Source organism: Pocillopora damicornis, chromosome 14 (assembly GCF_964200805.1).
Source record: "Pocillopora damicornis chromosome 14, jaPocDami1.2, whole genome shotgun sequence".
Classification (NCBI taxonomy): Eukaryota; Metazoa; Cnidaria; class Anthozoa; order Scleractinia; family Pocilloporidae; genus Pocillopora; species Pocillopora damicornis.
The window spans coordinates 6046832-6054329 of record NC_142683.1 but is presented as its reverse complement, the minus strand read 5'-3'; the positions used below and the strand labels follow the sequence as shown (position 1 = coordinate 6054329).

The window sequence follows — 7498 nt, the reverse complement described above, 5'->3', positions numbered from 1 at the left end:
GGCTTTGCATTGGTTTTTCCCATCTTCGCTGGTGAATCCGACAATTTAGAGGATGACATCAAAAGAAGGTAGTAACATTTTCTTTGCTATCTTCATTTCCTCAAAAAATGGCATGATATCGCTATCTTAAAGCCAAAGAGAATCCTTTTGAACCTACGAAGACTTCTAAACACCGCTCTCAATATGTTCATTGACTTCACTGCAAATACAATGCAACATGAATTTATAATATAGCGCTCATTTCTAGAGCTCAATAACGTTTTACAATGTTTGTAACTTATGCAGAGAAAAAAGTACTATGTTTTGTAACAAAAGCATAGAAAAAAGTTTCATTGTGGATATACCATTCAATTTTGAAATTAAATTTAGCTTGATAAATCCTTTATCATATCATGATGTGTATACTTATGGTGTCTATCAAAACTTAGGCTTTTGAATGCTTTGGAAACAATTTCTCCAAGAAGCAGATGAATTTACTTACAAAAGTAATCCCCCAAAGCAGTTGCTAGGTAAGTTGAATTGCTTCTGAACACTCGCGTGTCAAAATGGCGGACACTTACGTGACTGCGAGTTTTTAAAATTCCCACCTCTTAAACAGTTTTAATTTGTCTTTTTTCCAAATAAATAGGAACCTGTAGGATTACTTTCATTGACAGCGGTTGGAACCAGGTAAAGGCTAAGATGTTTTCGGGCGAAAACCATGATAGAGGAAGCAGCTTCGCAGAGACAAAACTTGATTTAATCTGCCTAGCACATCCCTCTTTTTTTTGGCAGCCATTTCAAGTGGGAAAACAATGAAAAACGTCTCAAATATTCATAGCGATAACTGCATTTTGATTTGCCTTGTGTTTAGTGGTGGGAATTTGCTCAAGAAAGCAACCGACGAATTTGGCGCCTAAATTAACTGTTTTTGGCTGTTGAGAGTATCATATTACGCTGCCACAATTCAGTCCGAGAGAGATGGTAGTGATACACATTTCTGCCAAGTATGAGAAAAATCCCTCGCAAAATAGCTAAGTTATTCTCAATTTTGTGAAAAATATGGGTTAAAGGCAGGGTGACCCAGGCCTTAATTAACCTGAGTAAGTAATTATCCATTTCTCACCTGTGCTGTGACGGTGCTTCTTGCTCCATCTCCTACCAGTGATAAACTGTTGATGCTAAGGGACACACAGTTCAAGCAAGCAATCGATGAGTCATCATGAGACATTAATGTATCTACGATTCAAACAAAAGAGACCAAAACTACATTTACTTAAAAAACACAGCGACGGAGACAAGTTGAAGCAGATCTAACAGTGTGTGCAAAGCTTAGCTCTATACTTATAAAATCTGGTAATAGCTCTTAAAAAAAAGAAATAAATAAATAAAAAGGTACGTACGAAGAGACAAGAACGCATAGAACGAAATTACTATACTGGCATATCAAATGTAACTTAAATGAAGAAGGAGTCGTTTCTAGCAGCTATCGTTATGCTGTGGATGGACGAGAAAAAGGAGAAGCGAGTGAAATCTTATCCGGATTTTCTTTGAAGCAATTCAAACTAGAAACATTATGTAACCTCTAGACTCGTCTCGTCAGCCAGTTAACTATTGTACGGTTTACAAATGACTGTAAATATATGAAGATCATATGTATATTTAACTAATGGTGAAAATAAGGCCTGAAAAAAATTCAGGCCCGACGGAATTTGAACCCAAGACTTCTGCGAAACCAGTGCAAGCTCTACCAACTGAGCTAACAAGCCAACGGGAAATGGGGCATTATTTTGGTTCTATATAAACCCGCTAAGTGGTGGTGAACTCTCCAAGTGGTACGGTTTGTTTTAATACTCGTATAATAACCCGCTTTTCTTTCAAAATTTCTTAACTGATCTCAGATACCTGAAGCGTCACTGACCTACTAAATAGATTTATAGACTAACGGGTCTGTAGCATTTTTTGTCGTCATCCATTGGTTTTGTTTTGGTTTTTCAGCAATTTGATTTTGCTTTTAATCTGTTTTTGGAGAACCTTTCAATGAGATGGGAAATTTTTTAGACAGCAAAAGTTAACGGAGAGGTGGAGAAGCAAACTAAAGAGTTTCACGGTCAAAGAAAATTCTATAGTTTGACCATGGTAATTTACACAATTATGTTTCCTAGCGCTCTGCCTGATTTCCGCGAAGTACAGTGAATGGTTTGCTCAAGATGAGCAAACTTTCTCTGATTAGAACTAGTTTGTTCCGGAATAATCAGGAAGCAGCGTGATGTATCCATGCTTATATGCGTGCCAAGAAAGCTTTTGGGTGACTGTTGTGGGCCTAAAGCAAAGTAAACTTAGGTATCATCACCGAGGTCATTATCATCACCTCTTGTCAACTGCCCTATAAATGCAAAACGATTTCGCAATCTATACGAAAAGTTTGTATCGACGGTGTCGAACCCTATGAACATAGCCAACAGGAGGAACAAACAAACTTGTTCTCATCTACTGCATCGAGAATATCAATTTGTACTTTTGATAAAGCTGTCTCAGTGCAAGCATTTGTAAGCTAACTGGTACTTTACTTTAACTGACACCGAAAGCTCTTTCAAAGATCTTACCCGCAATCATAAAATTAGATATGGGCAGTTTATAGTTGCGCTACCGAAAAAAGATATATTTACGTACTCCCGGGGACCCCAAAATTCCCACTGCAATCTACGGTACCATCATTTTTCAACATAAGGCGACTTCTTTGTCCAAGGTTCTATAGTTTCGCGCTGGTCTGCATTAGATGAGGCTTTTCAAATATGCTTGTTTGCGTTGTCAGTGGCGTTGTTGGTGGCGACTTTGTCGGTGGCGTTGTTGGTGGCGACGTTGTCGGTGTCGATTCCCTGTCCGAGATAGAAATATTTCATCCTTTAAGTGAACAGCAAATAATCATCACCCTCGCGATGCTGGTTTATACTAGATTTGAAAGGATGAGATTTCATACTATGTTAAGTTATGTTATGGAAATCGCGGACCCGTTTTGAAGGAAATGCGTTCGCAAAAATTGTAAATACTGGTCCAAAAATTTACGCGGATGGGAAATATAATATAACTATGTTTTTAAACTCAAAGAAAAAGTTATGCTTGCATTCTGAAAAAAACTTGCATAAAGGTTGCTGTTGGTTAGGTGCCTTTACAATTATCAATGAGCAGGAGACAAACGATCCGCTTAACTGACTAAATATCAGATTTGAATTAATACAATTTCTAAACCTTACCCATTCTTCATGTAAAGTGCAGCCACACCAACTCCAAGACTGACGAGGCTAACGAGCAGCACCAACCCCGATACAGCCAAAAGCAGCTTCAATGCCCGATCCTACAAAAGTAGACGAGACTCAGTAAGCAAGAAAGCTAAATCCCTCTCTTTTCCTTAACCGAGAAATGTTACACGGTTATATCAGTCCATTACAACAGTCCTAGGGTATCTTGATTCATTCTTAAATATAATTTATTTTTCATCGCTTTTGAGTAACGCAGTTGCTCAAAGACTAACATACTGCGCTCCAAATCAGCCGATATGATTGAAAAATAATTTTTAATAAGACAGGGAAGATACAGCTTTCCTTTCACTTCATAATTTCTTCATTTACTTAGAAAAATCGATAAAAAATATTAGGAGAATATGCCCGAGGATAGCCTATTATGAACTTGCAGATTCATTCCAATTACAAACTATTATAATTCACCGGCAGTTTAGCTACATTTATCAGAGACAATCTGATGGGGTAAGTGGCTCATTTCCCTTGTGTTCCTACTTTGTTGCTAGTCAACCTTTTATCATCTGTTATATTGAATGAATTATTCTTTGATATAAGTGCACCAAGGAGGAAAATGGCAGGCCATTTTTTAAGGAGCAAGTGAATCAAAGGCCTGGATAAAGCTATATTCGGCAAAGAAATACAAAGGTTTCATGGAATTTACTAGAATGCAGCAAAAGCCAATGAAAACTGATCAGGAATACTGCTGCAGGATGATGAAAAGAACGCCGCCTGCTGGAAAAAAAATTGTAAAGGACGTACCGTCAGAGAAGATATCTGCAGACTCCACAGGGACAGAGCTATCAACCTGTGTGCAAACTTTTAGATATTTTCTTTCAGAGACAATTATAACGAGTTCAGGGATTTAAACTTAGAATTCATCAAGATGATATGATTTAGGTAAAATAACACAAAATGTGAACTGATACCGTGGAAGGGGTTTTTTTTTTTCATATGGAGCAGAAAGCAATAAAAAAACTTCAAAAACCAATCAATACTAGTCAGGGCCAGCGCCAGTTTTGTCTATTCCTTAACGTCATGAAAAACTATACATTATGAAAAACGAATTATTAATAACGAATGACGAATAATGAAAATACCATTATTTAGCCGCGATGCGTTGAGGTAAATATCCACTACTTCTAACTTCCGCCTCGATGAATAATTGCTAATAATCATCACCATTATTGATAGATAAATGAGAAAGAGGGACCCACACAAGACAAGACGAGCCCGGTTCTGAATAAAACCCTATTTTTAGATGATCTAATTTTTCTTTTCAGAATGGATGTCATGAGGTAACAATTGAACAAACTTTGAACACTCTGATCACGCTGGAATGAAAAATGTGTTAGGTAAAGTTTCCATATTTTGTCTGTGAACTAACTGAATACATCTTGTAACTTGCAACAGAGCTATATTATTACAGTCGCTCTGCGCTGGACAAAATCTGTGAAATTTACATATAAAAGCATTTCATCTCCAGAAAATTGACTCAGCAGCTTACACCAAGGGTTCGTCCGACCTGTTTTTGATAGAAAGAGCTTTCAGTACTCCTATTTCTCCTAAGTTTAGTTTGTAAGTGCGTGGGTGAATAACTTCCCACAAAATTGTCCACCCTCTCAAAGAAGTAAAGTATATTAATCACATTTTCAATCGGTACGCTCCAGTGGTTAAGTACTGCAAATACAAAAAACATTCATGCTGATGACTGAGTGGTCAGGCGATCTAAACTGACTTTTATTTTACCCCTAAGTACAAGCAGTGGGAAGTGATAAATACAGCTGAAGAGTTATCATGATAATATTGACAAACTCCGCCTATTAATTACTGTTAAACGTATCTATAGGCCCTTTAGAATGCAAATATCCTTCGCACCAGCTGAGTTGACTTCTACCGCCTCTTCATTTTTATCAGCATTTATTAAAAGATACGCATAAATGATATCACAAGTCGCACATCGGACCTACCAGTCAGTAGACTTAATATCGCTTTTTTCACTCACTTCGCTGAGAAGTTGACCTCGAATCTTTAAAGTTTAGAGAGAAGATCCGTTTCAGGCTTCTCGCAAACCAATGACTGTAGAAAATTTCTTTTATCTTCTGCGTAAAACACTGGAACGCAACCAGAACAATGAAAATGCATTATACACGCACTTGTTAAAATTGTAGAACCAAGGAACAATTAGATAGAGAAAATACGACTCCAAATAATGGCAAGAGTCCGAGGGCCAACCTTTAACGGCGAGCCCCAGCATTCTAATGGCAAGTGTCAACATTAAGTACAAGCAATGGGAGGTAAAAAATACAGTTAAAAAGTTATGATAATATTGACAAACTCCGCTTATTAATTATTGATAAACGTTTAAATATGTCCTTTAGAATGCAAATATCTTTCGCACCACCTGAGTTGATTTTTACCGCCTCTTCAATTTTAACAGAATTTATTAAAGGATACGCATAAATGTTATTACAAGTAGCACATCGGACCTACCAGTCAGTAGACTCAATATCGCTTTTTTTCATTCACTTCGCTGAGGAGTTGACCTCGGATCTTTTAAGTTCAAACCAATGACTGTAGAAAATTTCTCTTACCTTCTGCGTGAAACATCTAGAACGCAACTGGAACACTAAAAATACATAAAAAACGCACTTGTTAAAATTGTAGAACCAAGGAACAATGAGTTCAAGAGACAATACGACTCCAAATAATGGCAAGAGTCCAAGGGCTAACCTTTAACGGCAAGCGCCAGCATTCTAATGGCAAGTGTCACCACTTAGTGGCAAATGCCAAAATTTAATTGCAAACGCTAACAAACGTATTGGTAACATGATTTCGGTTCGACCAGTGCCTCGTCTTCTCACCGGCAAACATGATTCGGTGACAAGCATCCCGTCCATCACTTTGACAGTGTCACCAGAATTCCGAAAATGGCTTTGCCGGGTGTAAAACACAACGATCGCATCTCACATCCGTAAACCTCTCAGGGAGTTTTTTTGGACATTATTGCAAGTTAAGCAATTATTATTGTTATGACACAAGTTATTTTTTTATACTTGTGAAATAAGAAAGAATAATGAAGGTGATTTAACTGAGCAGAAATGAGCTCCTCGATAACATTCCATATTATTGCTTATATATTAGCAAATTCATAAATGGTCTATGTGAGGGCAACTCTGATCATAAAGGCGTCAAAATATCGTATGTAACGTACACTTTGGAACACAGCTCATCAAACATCATACACATCACGACTCTAACTTTGAACGCTCTATTACTTTGTAAAGTGAAGCGGCCAACTTTAGTTTTAGAATCAACGCCATATATAATTTATTGCTCTTGTCATGAATCTTATCTTCTTTCTTATAAACTGAATGTAGCGTTGAATTAGGGATGATAACCACCATTTTAATTACAGGCATTATATAAATTATAGTCTTTTATTGCAAAAATGGTAAAGTAAAAGTATATAAAATTCACCTTAACGTTAAATTGTTGAACCTACCCAAACGATTGTTTATAAGGCTTTTGAAATCAATTAAAAGAATTTTTTTGCCTCAGTGGCCTCAAACACAAAGATTTAATGGATAATTAAGTGGCAACTGTAAATAAGATAAACAAAGAGAACAACTGGAAATGAAGGAAATGCAGAACTAAAGAATAAAATTAAGAGCTGATTAACGAGTGTATAAGCAAATGAAACAATGGATTACGTGGTAAACGGGCTTAGGAATAAATGGATGAATGACAGAATTGATTAACAAATGAATGAATAAGCCTTAGATTAGGAAAATGATGCAGTTCCTTACCTCGGTTGTGATTTCTTTTCCTTCTCCATTACGTTTCAATGCGTATTATTTATCTTTGTCTTTGAATAAGAGGGCAAAACAATGGGGATTGTTAGTCCCCTGCGGTTTAACCTCGGTTGTCATAGTAGCTATGATAAAAATGTAGGAAAGTGAAACTTTTAAAGTTCGGCGGGAAACAACAACGAGGGCGACCATCGGTCTAAATGAAAGTCCTCTCAAGTGCCACTCTCGCTAAGAGCGTTCCTCTCGACTTCCCGTCGGAAAAAAGTTTTCTTTTATTTTTTGCCCACGAGAAGGGTTTAGGACACATGTTTTAAAAATAGTTTAGTTGTTCTCCAATTCTCTTTTTTTGCGTTGCCACAAGCCAAAAATGATTTTTGGCCAGACCACCCCTGTGAACAGCGATCGAAAGTG

At 37.1% G+C, this 7498-nt stretch overlaps 1 long non-coding RNA gene across 1 annotated transcript; it reads right to left on the bottom strand.

Moving 5' to 3' along the window:
* Positions 1 to 4050: 4050 nt before the first annotated feature.
* On the bottom strand, positions 4051 to 6426 carry LOC149034176 (uncharacterized). Its single transcript, XR_016182741.1, has 3 exons — positions 5769 to 6426; positions 5281 to 5389; positions 4051 to 4800 (listed from the first exon to the last, which is right to left on the bottom strand). It is a non-coding gene; the product is annotated as an uncharacterized LOC149034176 (long non-coding RNA).
* Between the last annotated feature and the right edge of the window lie 1072 nt (positions 6427 to 7498).